Source organism: Ambystoma mexicanum, chromosome 6p (genome assembly GCF_040938575.1).
Source record: "Ambystoma mexicanum isolate Mex_15411 chromosome 6p, UKY_AmexF1_1, whole genome shotgun sequence".
Classification (NCBI taxonomy): domain Eukaryota; kingdom Metazoa; phylum Chordata; class Amphibia; order Caudata; family Ambystomatidae; genus Ambystoma; species Ambystoma mexicanum.
The window spans coordinates 1,442,256,927-1,442,272,153 of record NC_090935.1 but is presented as its reverse complement, the minus strand read 5'-3'; positions in this window follow the sequence as shown (position 1 = coordinate 1,442,272,153).

Sequence of the window (15,227 nt, the reverse complement as noted above, 5' to 3'; positions counted from 1 at the left end):
GGTGGCTCATGTTTGAAAAGCAGAGAGAAGGGCAGAGTAGAGCAGTGGAGCCACAGTTTCTTTGGGGGCAGAAATTTGCTGCAGAGGGGAGAAGGGGAAGCAGGAGAGGAGGAGGAGAAGATAATATTTACAAAAGTTACGATAGTGGTGTGAGTTAAAGGGGAGAGGGAGACAGGGAGGAAGTAATACCAGGAATGGAGTTGAAATTGTTGGTAGTAGCAGAGGAAAGGAGGGAGGAATTAAAACCAGGAGTGGATTGGAAACCATTAGTAGTAGCAGAGGAAAGGAGGTAGGTAGCAAAACCCGGAGTAGAGTGGAAGACAGTAGTTGGAACAGTAGAAAAGAAGGAAGTAAAACCCGGAGTGTAGTGGCAGAACGAGACAAGATTAGATGGAAGGAGAGTAGACATAAAACCTCGAGTGAAGTTGAAGGAAGGAGTAACATTAGAATGCTAGAGGGAGGAGGTAAGACCTGTAATGGAGTGGAAGGTGGCAACAACCGGGAAAGGCGGAAGTAAGGAGTCAGTACCAAATGAGCAGGAGTATTGGGTAGACGAGAGTGAGGAGACTGAGGATATGTCGTCAAATGAGCAGCGTAAAGATTGTCCAGGTGGATGACTATCGGAGGAGAAAGAAGAAAGCCATAGAGAGAAGGGATAGGGATTTTGTTAAGATATTGGGAGGATAGCTCAGGGGCAACATGCTCACCTTGGAAGCAAGAGGATGCGGAGCAACATAGGTTCGATCCCCGGGTCCGTGCTTAGAAACCTCTCGGTATTAAGCATGTTATAAATAACCAATTACCTTTACAATTCCAAAGGGCCCGATCAGGCCCTAGGCAGCTCTAACAGTCGGTAGGAGGTCCCAGGGGGGGTCAATGAGCCTAGTGACCGTTCAGAGAGCAAGAACAGTCCTGAAGGAAGGTTGTAGGGATTGATTCTGCTGCCTCTATCCTGGCTAACCCAAATGCTATGGGCCTCATCACGAGTTTGGTGGTAACCCTTAAATGCGGCAGTAACGCTATTACTGCCGCATTTAAGGGTCTGCCAAATCACAGGCATGGTGGATTTATCCCCAGCTCTAAGCTGGGAGAATATCTGCCGTGATTTTGCAGATTTTCGGCGCTAATAGCACCGAACATTCCCCATTGGGACCAATGGGGAATGGGAAATTCCTGAATGGGCCTAATGGGGAATAGGGACATACCATTCCGCCAAACCCGTGATCCGGCGGTAATAGCAGCGGGAGGTTTGGCTGTAGGGCTAATAGCCCCGGTGGTAATACCGCCAGGGTTAGCGCCCAACTTGTGATGAGGCCCATGTCTAAGAAACCCCCCAAAATCCTGTAGAACATCAAAGACTGGTCTAGTCTTGGGAAACAGTACCCCATAAAGCCTGCAACTAAGCTCAGAAGAGCAGAAGGAGGGTTTGCTACATACTGGACGAAGGAGTGAGCTAACTCCTCTGAGACATTAGAACAGTGACAGGTGAGTCTTGAAAGCTTGACCACTCACCCTGACACTGAGAAAGCCGTTGCAAGAGACATTTGTGGAAGGAGGCAATCCGATATTTTGTTATGTCTTTGGGGAAGATCCCATTGATATTTAAGTTGGCCACCCATGAACACAGTCCCTAATAAAACTGTTGAACTTTAAGCACCTGGCCTTGGCGTACTTCTTGTTTACAATTGTCCAGTTTGTGACAGTCCGTATGCAATGATGTCAGGACTTGGGCTGGCAGTTTACAGGACCCTTGGTTGTAATGTTTAAATTTCACTTGCACTTCAACTTAAGCATTGATGGTCCCCTCACAGGAACTTATGGAATCCCACCCTGAGACATCGAACAAGGCTTGTCCTAGGATGCAGCCACAGCAACACGATACTCAGGATCATTAAAAACAGGTTTCATGTCAGCTCTTTTTTTTGGCTGGTAGTTGGCGTATTAAGGGGTATTTCCATACAGTATATCCTTTTACATGGGCTAGCATATCACATCTGGTTCTTCTGTTGCATGTGCAGCTTTATAACAAAAAATGTCACACCTGGTTCCTGACTACAGGCTGTGTTAAACTAGGTACTTACTCTAAACCAATACACTCAGTTGTTGCACCCTGTATCTCTGCAGCAGTTTCTACTGAAGACATGAAGACAAGAACTGAACTTTCCTTCATATTGTAGCTGACCACACATGCAGATTAACCTGGGTCTATCCCAACAATCCCAGAGCTGTGCAAAGACTGTATTTTCACACTGGCCCTATAGTATTACCCAAATTGTTCGAACACAATTGTTCGAATGCCCGAATTGACCGAATTTCAGAGGTCCGAATTGACCTTTGCTCAATTGACCATTTATATATATATATATATATATATATATATATATATATATATATATATATTACATGGCCACAGTAGTGGCCATGTAGTTATGGTTAAGTTGCTGTTTCCATAGGAAGAGCACTTTTTGGGTGGCTTATAACTTCGCTCTCCCTGGACGGATCCTCACCAAACTCTGCAAAACAAGTATTTGGGTCACTCTGAATTTGTTTGCATAGTTTGGTGAGGATTCGTCCAGGGGGGGCAAAGTTATAGGGGGGGTCCCAAAACTTTTTTTTCCCCATGGACTGAATGGAAACAAAAATCTTTGTGCACGGCCACAGGCCAAACCGCTGGACGGATTTACACAAAATGTGCGGCAGGAGCGGGGGCTTGGTCCCGAAAGCGTGCTTTTGCAAATTTGGTGTAAATCCGTCCAGTAGTTTTTTATAAAATGACCAAAACGTAAGGCAAAAAAATTAGTGATATCTGTGTTCGCTTCGCAGACGGACTTCCCTGTTCGCTCCGCGGACAGCGCCCCGATTGGCCCGTGGCCTTGCGTCATGTCCGCGGACAGGCGACGTGTTCGCTGATTGGACGGCGAGGGGCGTGGAGCGTGTCAGATTTTCTGTGGCGCCCGCCATCTTGTATTCGCCGTCGACCGCGTACAGCGCGGTGAAACGTGGATAAAAAATTGTATTTAGTGCCGTGTGTTGGTGTGTAAGAGTGTTTGGGGAGGGTGGGGGAGTATGAGATAGGTTCAATGTTTTGTTTTTTTATGTGCTAGACGTTTTTGTTGCATTCGATTTGTCCGCGGAGAACACGGCTGTTCTGACATTTTGTAAATAAACTAAATGGTGGGGTGTTTAGAGGACGGAGTATGTGTCATTTTTGTTCGCAAGGAAGGTAAAAATGAGCTATGAACACTCGCGGTGTACTTAATTGTTCGTAAATACACAAACTGGGGGTGTCCTCAGGACGCTGTCCGTATTGTAATCTGTCTAGTTGAATGTGTTCTAAGAACACTCGCGGTGTCCCGAAATGGTTGCAATTACACAAAATGGGGGTGTTCTGAGAACGTTGTTTGTATTGTTCGTTGTCAGGGTGAAAGTGTTTTAAGACCACTCCTTTTGTCCGCTAATAGTACAATTTCCTATGGGCGTCAACTGACTTTTTGTCCACTAAAGAAACGATAAATCCGGCTGGTGTGCGCCGACATTATATGATAATCCTATGACTGGCGCTATTGACCTGGCTGACTTGCTTTTGCGACACTAAATCATATCTCCCGCCCCTAAGCCTGATATTATCAAAGCATTCATATTCCCCGCCTCTCTCCGTGACGTTACAGGGTGCGTCATCAAACGCGCCCAGTCCTCTGCACTCCTAAGTGACTTTACACAGAACCCGGAAACAACACATATTATGTCACAACACAGCGCGCCACAATTCGGAATATGAAACAGTGATATAAAAGCAAACAGCAAGATTGTAAATTTTGTAAAGTACATTTATTTGACATCAAATGTTTAGAGAATATTCAGCAATTTGCATTTGTCTTTGTTGTCGATCCGCAAAAGTTCATGTTGAGGCACGCGATGTTCCTTTGCGGTACAGAGGGTGTTAGATCAGCTTACAACCCAGTGCGCCACAATTCGGAATATGAAACTGTGGTTTAAAAGTAAACAGCAGGATTGTACATTTGGTAAAGTACATTTATTTCACATGAAATGTTTAGTGAATATTCAGCGATTTGCTATTGTCTCTGCTGTCGATCAGCAAAAGTTTATTTTGAGCCACGCGTTGTTCCTTTGCGGTAGATAGGCTGTTGGTTTATGATAAAAGCAGTAAATGGTCGCTCTGATAATCGGAAGGTTGCTCCAACAACGAGCCATCAGACCACCCTATTGGTTGGTATGTTGTTTGTAGCCGCTAGTACTGCGTAAGGGCATATTGGTCCTTGGCGATTGTCCCATAAAATGGTGAGGGTCATGAAGTTGCATATTTGGACCTGCACCTGGCAGTTGAAGACCCCATCAGCTGGAGTCTGTAAATCGTGACATAGGCAAAATGGGGCCACATACCTGTTTTAAAAAACATAAATTAGTCTCACCAGCCGATCTTCATTAAAAATCATCATTTTATTTATTAGGGCGTGAAACTATTTGCTATCGAAGATAGTGCAACGGAGTATGTTAATAATAAAATAATAATTTTTTCCCATTCATATAGCGCTAAGAACCGTGAGGTATCTAAGCGGTGGTTATTATTAACCACGGTGTGTGGTGCTCATTTATTGACCACGGAAGGATGAAAGGCTGAGTTTGGCCTTGCCGGGATTCGAACTTGCGTTAGCAAGGTGTGCACGGATGTCAAAGCGAGCATTGTACTTGCTGTGCCACTTGACAGGCTACAGTGAAGTGGCACAGCAAATAGAGCGCTTGACCGCCTATAGACCAGTTAAATTATTTCTATTAACCCTGTGTCGTCTGCCTTTTTCAGAGTCCTCTAAACGACAGGGGATCAATTATAGTGCGCGGTAGAAAACATTATGCCACTTTCAACGAACAAGTTCAACTTGAGCGGTCTATAATGCTACGCTATTGTAATTATATTTGGTATAAAATAATCTAAAGGGTTACTTACAGTACAATTGCAATTTCCATTGTCTACGAGTAGTGCAGTCCCAAAATACGACTCCGCGTGTGCGAACGATCTTTCGCATAGTGATATAATATATAAAAGGGGTTTCGTTTCAGAAATTTCATCCTTATCTTCTCTTAGGTTTTAGCAACACTCCTTCAAGAGAAGTCTTTCATCACAATCTCTGTCTGTCAAGGTCAAAACACAATACAACCTTATAGTCCGCTTCGTGAGCCTCTCCGGGGCCCGAGAAAAAAATGGAAGCAGCTGACCTTCACTGTGAAGGAGCATAAATTCTTACTTTGCAACATTCTGTGTAAAGCCATCTGTGAGAAGTTGGTTTTTGCACGCCATGTTTGTATATTGTTTGCGTGATATTAAAAAAAGTTTGTTTAAGGGACGTTATGGTTCTAAGTACAGCCGAAAGACCCCTGAAAATCGCAAATTATGGTAAGCTATGAAAAATAACTTGCGCCACCACCGTGCACTGCTAAAACTAACACCCAGGACATCAAAGATGACATCGCAAATGTCATTGATGAAATCACTGATGACATCACATGTGTATGTACTTTTCATGGAATTTGTGTACTAGGGATTTTTATTATAATGTTGCGAAAAAAGTGTCAAGGATATTGCAATAAATATCATACCGTTATTAGTGCTTTGCACGATGCATTGATATAAATAGCATTGTATTATGGGATTCTATCTAGTATACTGAGCTACTAATGGAGAAACATAGCATTGTGTGCAGAGTACAAGATGAAAGTATAATATTTGTAATGTTAATATGTTGAATAATGAAATGATAATTGTCCTGAAATGTTCGAAAATTCACAAAATGGGGGTGTTCTGAGGACGTTATTCGTATTGTGTGATTGCTTAGCTGTGCCAATGAGGGAATGGCACAGAGAGTAAAGTGGATGCCGTCCGCGGACACCGCGGCTGTTCGTGGACAGGGCGTGCTACATCCGGGTTTTTCCAGGAAATCCAACATGGAAAGAAGACTGCACGGATCAGCCAATCAGATGTCGAGGTTGTGGATTTGTGTTGAAAGAGACTGTGTGTAGTGAAGATGGCAGAAGTGGAGAAAGTCAGGGTGTTGGTGCTTGGAGATATGTTTGTGCATGGTTTACAACAGTATGATCAATGCAGGCATGTTGCAAACAACTTTGATGTGAAAGGAGTGGAGGTGGTGTGGAGCACTGTGCCTGATTGCAATGTACAGGGAATTGTACAAGTTTGTGAGGATATGGCCACGATGAACAGTCCGCATGTGGTAGTTTTGCACTATGGTGCTTTCCATCTTTCCATTTGGGCAACGTCAGTGCCCCTACTTTGTTGGCTGATTTGGAACGCTTGGTTCAAGCCGTAATGAAGATCCTTCTAAATGCGAAACTGATTTTTTCTGGATTACTACCTAGGGCAATATGGGACAATAGTTCAGTTTTTTGTCCTCAGCAAAACATTGCTAGGTGTGTCATCAACCGAGGCATGTGTGCCTTCATGCTTAGAGCTGGTATGTTCTTCTGTAATAATGAGAATATTGATGCCAGTAATGCTGTTAATTTTAAAGAAGATGGCATTTCTTTATCTTTTACGGGAAATGCCTTTTTATTTTGGAATGTAAGGGTTGCTTTGGAGAAGGTTATGTGAAGATTTTAGGAGTAAAGTAAGAAAAAAAACAAGAAAAAAAATACAAAATAACAGGTGTCTGTCAAGCATCTGTAAAAAAAAAAGGCTCTTTTCAGAGCCAACTTCAAAGGGGAAATGGGGCACACTATTTAAATTTACATTCACCACGCTCAGATTTTCGATATGTCCGCGGACATGGCGGTAGTCCGCGGACATGAAAATCACTACAAGGGGGTTAGTATGATCTATGTTACATGTATATGAAGTCAGGGATATTATGGTTAAGTTGTGCTACTAAAAACCTATGAAATTCAGTGAAAAAACTTTGTTAAAGGGACGTTATGGTTAAGTTGCGCTACTAAAAACCTATGAAATTCAGCAAAAAAACTTTGTTAAAGGGACGTTATGGTTAAGTTGCGCTACTAAAAACCTATAAAATTCAGTGAAAAAACTTTGTTAAAGGGACGTTATGGTTCAAAGTAAAACCGAAAAAACCCCTGAAATTCGGCAGTTATGGTAACATAAGCAACCATAACTCGCGCCACCGTGCACTGCTAACACTAACACCCAGGACATCAAAGATGACATCACAAATGTCATTGATGACATCACTGATGACATCACATGGCTGGCTCTCCCTTTTTATCCTTTACTGACATATCGAAGCCACATAGTTTTCTTCAGTAACAATCAGGAAGTAAAAATTGAAAAGGTACTATATTTGTAGACTTAGGGTCAAGTCACATCATTTGAAACATATACATAGCGGAAGACACATGCTTGAAAGAGAGCAATCCTTTCTGTGCATGAAGATAATCATTAGGGTTATCAGCACTTTCTCATAGTTTTATTTTTATTACTCTACCTTCCCTGTATATGCTCATATTTGTATACATTATACTCACTCTCCTTTCCTTTGGGTGCAGTCACATCATGTGATACACATACATATGGTAAGTAGCAGCTTTGAAACAGAGCAATAGTTTCTCTGCATAAAGACAATCAGTTAGGTTATGAACTCTTTCTGCTACTATTTCTGCTTTTTTGTTTACTTCACTGTCCCTGTATATACTCATATTTGTATGTGTTGTTGTCTCTTTGTGTTTTGTCTGTAATAATTATGTATTAAGTGGGTTTTATTATCTACCTATTACATGTTTCACAGTACGCAAAACTCTAATAAGAAAGCAGTTATCATTTCAGTATTCAAAATGGCAAGATTATGAATATGACACCTTCATCATGTATGCTGCACACACTGCCTATGTTTCTGCATGAGTAGCTTAGTAAACTGGATAGAACTTCATAATAGAATGCTATTTATATCATTGCATTGCTTAATGCACTAATAAGCTCATGATATTCATCCCAATGATCCTTGACAGTTTTTGGTCAGCATTATAAGAATCCCTTGTACAGAGTTTTTATGAAAAGTAAATGCACATGTGATGTCATCAGTGATGTCATCAATGACATTTGTGATGTCATCTTTGATGTCCTGGGTGTTAGTGTTAGCAGTGCATGGTGGCGCGAGTTATGGTTGCTTATGTTACCATAAGTGCCGAATTTCAGGGGGTTTTCGGTTTTACTTTGAACCATAACGTCCCTTTAACAAAGTTTTTTCACTGAATTTCATAGGTTTTTAGTAGCGCAACTTAACAATAACGTCCCTTTAACAAAGTTTTTTTACTGAATATATATATATATATATATATATATATATTGGGTTGGTTTTATATATATAAGGGGTTTGGGTGGGGGTTGCAGAGGGTTTTGCATTGGGTGGGGGGTTGCAGGGGGATTCCCCCCGCATATATGTAACAAATGACCTTCAAAATTTGGTCAATTGTGCAAAGGTCAATTGTAATTCGAACGATTGTAGTTCGAACAATTCGTATACAACCAGTTATATACCCATACAGAGCCTCTTTCTCATCAATGCAAGGTAAAGAGGTCTGCACATCTCGTGTGACTTGAGAAAAGACAGTCATTTGCAGGTGCGCAGTGCTATCAAAAGGGAATTGTAGGTAAGCGATTGGGTCTGTGGCGAAACTTGATTGTAGGGAATTTGTAGGGGCTTTGCACAGGGTTTCACATCATTGGCCTGGAGCCTTAGACCAAGACATTCTTTTATTCTCAGTCATTTAATTTGTGGGTCCAGTATTGCACAGGGTGGTCTGCATCTTGTACCTGATGAGGCTTAAAGGCTACATTAACAAAACCTTGTACGATGCGGCAAGTTTCTTCTTGAGAGTTTGATATCATTGTTGAAATGTAGTTAGGGAAACATGATCAGGCTCTGATAATGGTGTACCTTGCACTTCCTGAAAATTATATTTTACTTGAGTCTAAAAGCAGTCTTCGTAGCTAGGACAATCCGCGCAATTATAAGGGCCCTGGATACCATTAGGAGTATCCACATGTAGGCAGCGCTACAGGGATGATTCCCGGACTCCGTGAAAGATTGTGTTTATCACTGTATGCGGTGTCTTTTATGCATGGATCCTCCACATCAGGCTGTGACACTTTTGGTGCAGCCATTTTGTTTGCAAGGAAGGGGTAGCGGTAAAAGTCACATATAGGGAAGAAATCGCCAGGTATAGTAGGCCTTTGGACCCTGGTGGTATCTGCTTGGTCTTTAGAAGATCCTAGGCTGGCTTCAAGTAATTACTGCCGTCCTCCTGATCTCAGGGTAAATGTTTGGAGAAAAGTTATCTTGGGAAAGTCTATGTAATGCGTATGACGGGTACAATTCAATAATGTCAGAAACTTCCTCTACTATCGTACATTTTCAGTTGAACGAAGTCTGACTCAACATGTGTTTCACGCAACTGGTACTTTAACAGAACGCCTTAATTCAAAACATGAGATATCTAACAAGAAAATGGTGCCAGGAGCAACAAGTGCGTGGGCAGGAACCCATGAAGTCATTGCAGTGTATATTTGTGCAATGCTCACTGCATAACTTAATTGCTTCTTGGTGTAAAAGCCAAGACACAAGGGTGCCCGTTCCATGATCTACTCTTTGACTAGGAATGGGAGTGCTGCTGATTGGCAGTTAATTGTTGTAAGAATCTGTGGGTGGAAATTAGTGCTGTTAACTAACATGCTTGTATACATTCTTTATGACGATATGTAGTTTTGCAGCAAAGTACCGTATGTGCCCCAATCTGATGGTTCGTGTTTCCAGCAGGCTAATGATGAATCTGTAAATTGTAAATTGGCAGCAATCATGATGGACACAGACGCTTCTTCATAGGTCTGTGACATGAAAATATGAAACATCAGACATAGAAAAAATACTTTACAAGACTGATTGGGAAATAGAAAAAGAGGTGATAGTAAGTCAACAGGTTTTGGGTCACATAATACAGAGAAATAAACCTGTCATGCCCTACATATTGTGTGCACTAAACCTGAAAGCTGTTAGGCTAGGTTCACTGCCATCTTCAGGTGTGTCAGCATTTGAGAAGATGGGTGCACTGGTCTGCAGATCCGCGGTTTCAATGGATGATGTTTGGGGGTCCCGTATTGTCAGGTCTTTCCGTGCTGGGATGCCTGCTTTGTGTATCTAGACTCCCACTCCTAGAATTACTCTTAAGGCTTGTATCAGTGGACAGTGACTTTAAGAAAGGCCAGATCATTACTTTACACACAAAAAAAGAAACAAGGCTTCCAAGAAAGACTTACCCTTGACAAAACCACATGTATAAATGTATTTGTGTTTATTTCGTATTTATTGAGTGCTATACACCAAAGCGCTGTACAAGTATCACTTTACAGTACAAATTTAAAACAATGGAATTTCATAATATTAAGATTGAAGAAGATGATCTTTAAGAGACAGAGGAAAGAGGGAGTAAGAAGACAGGGAGCGTAGAGCAAGAGTAAGGGTGTTCCAATCTGAAGGTGCAAGTAAAGGAAAAGATCGGAATCTGAGCACAAGGTGGACGTGGGACAGAAGGAAGAAAAAGAGATTGAGAACAAAGCGACCGAGAAGGAACATAAAAAGATACCAACGATGAAAGATTCGAAGGAGCCAAACCATAGAGAGATTTGAAAACCATACAAAGAAAATTAAATTGAATTTAAGACGGGAATGAAAAGATAACCACCCCAGTCACAGTAATGACGAAGAAATAGAATCATATGGTGAGAGAGAACACAGAAGACAAATATAAGAATTAAAGATAGATTTAAGAGGAGCCAGATGTGAGGCGGGCAAGACAAAAAGACTGCAAGAGCAAAAGAACAGACGCGAAAAAATAAGAGATGAAATTAAGAGCTTAGCTGCCCTAAAAGTAAAAAATGACCTCACCTTGCGAATATTAAAAAGATGATTACGACATGAAAGTGAAGTAAAGAGGTATGATGAGTAAAAGAAAGTTCAGTATCAATATAGAGACCTAAATTACAGGTTCAAGACAAAAAAGGAAGCATAGAAGGAGGAAAAGAAATCAAAACAGATGGAGCAGGTGGAGGAATTGTAGCAACTGGAAAAAAGAGAACTGTCTTAGCAGCATTTAAAACAAGATAGTGGTCCGCCATCCAAGATTTAACAGCGAGAAGACAAGATGCCAATGTATTCTGAATGACAGTAGTAAAAGAAGACATTGAAAGAAAAGGCTGAGTGGTCTCAGCGTAAAAATGATGAGACATTCTGAATGATGAGGTAACAGAGGCAAGAGAACTATAGTGTCCTAGTTCCATGTCTGTACTCCCTGTCCCATGTATATGGGCCACATTACGAGTCCGGCGGTAACCCTGCTGGTGCCTGACTTCCCGGTGCCTGACTTCCCGGTGCCACCGGGTGATTCCAGCCCAGGAAGTCAGGTGCTGGTAAAATGTAAGTCCCCATTCCCATAGAGTCCACTAGGACTCTATGGGAGTTGGGACACGGAAGCACCAGCACTGTTGTTAACAGTACCAGTGCTTCCGTGACCGGTCTGCCTACCGTGGCCGCTGTGCCCGGCAGGGTCAGACCTGCTGGGCACAGCAGCCATGGCAGGCAGACTCAGAGTTACTTACCGGCACCCTTGTTTCTGGACCGGCAAACTTATAATGAGGCCCTATGTCTCCTGGCCCTCGAACACAGGGAATGGATCAAGTGAGAGCAAGGGCAGAGTGAGGAACATGCAATAAAGAAAAGTATTGAACCACCTCTTACTTTGGCGGTTAACACATCTCTCACCAATACGCACATACCTGCTCCTCTTAAACATGCTCTTATTATTCCCCTTTAAAAAAAAAAAAACGATTTGGACTCTGCTTGTCCTTTCAAATGTGTCGCCCTATTTCCCTTTTACCATTTCCTATGAAACGTCTGGCGTTCCTGGTCACCCCCCTTCTTCGTTCCTTTCTGGAAGACTCGAGGGTGCTCAATCCTTTTCAATCCAGTTTCCGGCCTGGCAGGGGAACAGAGTTGATCCTGGTGTCAGTAGCAGATGATCTGGGCCAGATAGTGGATGAAGGCAGCATATGGGCCTTGATCCTGCTGGACCTTTCTGCCGCATTTGACACCGTGGACCACTGCACCCTGAGGGAGAGGCTGTCCTCTGCTGGTTTGTGTCTTTTCTTTCTGAACGCTATCAATCTCTCTCACTCTCTCCTTTCACATCAGTGGCTAAGCCACTTATGTGTGGTGTCCCCCAGGGATCATCTCTTTCCCCGCTTCTTTTCAATCTATATATTCTACCTCTCATTAAACATATACATTCCTTTAGTTTTCGATGTTTCTCTTATAGGAATGACACACAGATCTTGGTGCAGCTTGATATTTCTGTACCGGCTACTGTGGAAAGCTGTTGTTCCTGTCTTGCTGCGGTCTATCACTGGATGGGTAGGAACTGGCTCCGTTTGCATGGTGAAAATACTGAGATGCTTATAGTTGGGGCGGCGCCTGAGGTCTCTGGATGCTCCACAGCTTTCTGGCCTTTGGAACTTGGTCCTTTACCTCTGTCTTCTTCCATAGTCAAGAACATAGGCATGATGTTTTTCAGCCTTACTGTCCATGCAGGAGCAGGTTAATGCTGTTTGCCAATCTGTCCATTTTAAATTACGAACTCTCTGTAAGGTTCTGCCCTATCTCCCTTTTCCTCTTCGTCCTGTGGTGGTATCTTCTCTCACTTCAGGCTCACTTGACAAATGTGATGTCCTGTTTTTGGCTCAGCCAGTTTTTCTTCTCCAACGTTTACAGGTGGTTCAGAACTCAGCAGCCAGGCTGGCCGTGGGTGCGGCTTGTCGGTCGTCGGCCTTTCAAGTTTTGAACAACCAGCAATGGTTTCCGGTGGTGAAACAAGTCAAATTTAAGGCTTTGTGTTTGGTTCATCTGGCTTTTTATGCCTCAGGGCCTGAGTACTTGTAGGCCTATATTCCATCTCGTGTTACTTCTCTTCAGATTGTAGTGCCTAGGTTTAAACTTTCTCGCGCAGGTCGGTGCTCTTTTTCAGTGGCTGCGGCCCTGCGTTGGAACTCCACTCCATTGTCCCTTCATGAAATTTCTGATCATCTGTCCTTTACGTGAGCTCTGAAGACCTTTCTTTTTCTGCTTAAATCTTTTTTGCTGTTTTGCTGCTGTCTGCTGTTTGGTAGTCAGCCTTTAGTGACATGATGCCCTTGCTGGAGAAGGTGCGCTTTATAAGTGTGGATAACATAACATAGCACGTATCTTCCTCAGCTCTGTGTCATTATTGATGTCCCTGCTGATATTCTGAATTCTCCTTGTTGATATTCTTCGAAGTGCATGATTCCCGCACAAACATAACACTGGCAACAAGTGTGACCTGGGTGGCTATGTGCATACAGAAGTGCCGGACCACAGCAGCATAGTGAGCCGGGCCGCGATAAACCAGCGGATGCAGGGGGGCCTACTTTACAAAGCGACACAATACGCTGTGAACCCCGCACCCACTCCTTCAACTCATTGTGTCGCCTGGGGTCTTGTTTGCCCTGCAGCATGCTGAAAGAAGTAAAGGCAGCGCTTGTGTTGTGCGCCCCTTCCCCACCGCCTCTACGTTTCAATCGGAAGGACTTGTGCTGATGAAAACAGCTCGGCTTATCCATGCTGGTGGTTGGGCCTATTTACTTGTGGTTCGGTGCCTGTCTGCTCTTACACTGCACAAGGAGGCTGGAGGAGCACTGTAGCTACATTCACATCAGGAGAGATCAGTCAACAGGCCCAGTGGTGTTCAGTGACCTATAGAACACAAGCTTGTGACAATATCAGCAAGGCCTGACATCAGACCAATACTGTAAGTAAAGCCTGCAATAAAGTGATCATGTCAGAAAGTGGCACTCTCAGCGTCAACGCCACCCCGTCAACATTTTCCCCTGGGTTTGCCAAGTAGAGTGGATGGAGGCCTTGAGTCTCTGCAGCTACAGGCTGTTCCACCATTTGTCATTTCAGACACCAGCAGTCTTGCACCGTGCTGGAACAGATGGTTAAAGGAGTTATACATCTATAACAATGCTACTGGGGTAAGGGAAGACGACGTTTTGAGAGGAATACTCATGCACTCGCTAGGGCCAACAGTGCAAGACATTGTATTTGAGATGCCAGAGAATGCCACAGACACATTCCCAGGAATTATTGAATCATTAACCACCTATTTTGCTCCGCATAGGAATGTTGACGATGAGAGACATATATTTCACACTACCACTCAAGAGCAAGGCAGACATTGGACACATTTGTGATGAGATTACGAAAAAGGGTCAAATATTGTGAGGTCCTGAAATCACAGGTGACTGCAGGTTGTGAGTACGCAGAGTGCCGAAAGACGGTCTCAACTATAACCAAGCAACTTAGTGTTGCGCCGCATTCACTTTTAACCCTGAATCAAGACTACTCACTTGCTCCTGTAATAGCACCTTGATGCCTGTGGGCTGTAGTGCGCTCTACAAATCCAAAAAAAAAAAAAAATCTAGAGGAAATTTTAATGCTCGCAAGGGCTGACATGGTGATTTCCATGCAAGCTGAGTCTTTGGGGAACATCAAAATCTCACAGACAGAGGCTGCTGCACCCATATGTCAGGTCCAAGCGACCGACAAATTGATCAACAAGGAACAATGTAAATGTTATTGTTTTGGCTACAACTTCCCTCATGTCGGCTCATGTCCAGAGATGGGTCATTCGTGTGATGCCTGCAGAGGTGAAAATTATTTTCAGTCCATGTGTAAGAACATGAAATATGTCCAGTGATCAGCAGATCTCAGAAGCTAAGGTAGGGCCACGGATAGTCCCCGCTCAACAAAATGGTGGTCTCCCACTTCCAGGCAGAAGGGCTCCCCAGACAGAATCCAGGAGTCTCTGCAGAGGGCCAAAAGATACACAGAAAGGCAAGATGAATACTGTAGAGCATCCACTCCAAAAGAACCGAGAAGGAAGACGATGCAACACAAGATAAGGTACATATGAGCCTCACACAAACATTGAGATGACTCTGACTCATCCTCCAGTGGAGATCTCAAGAGAGGCTATGTCCATGCCACAGGCAATAAAACAGCAGTAGAATACAGTTCAATGCGATTGCTTCAACTTAATGGAAGCGTGCGAGGATTCTTAATTGACACAGGTGCCACAGTTAATGTGATTAACGAAGACACGTTCAAACATACTACAAGGCTTTG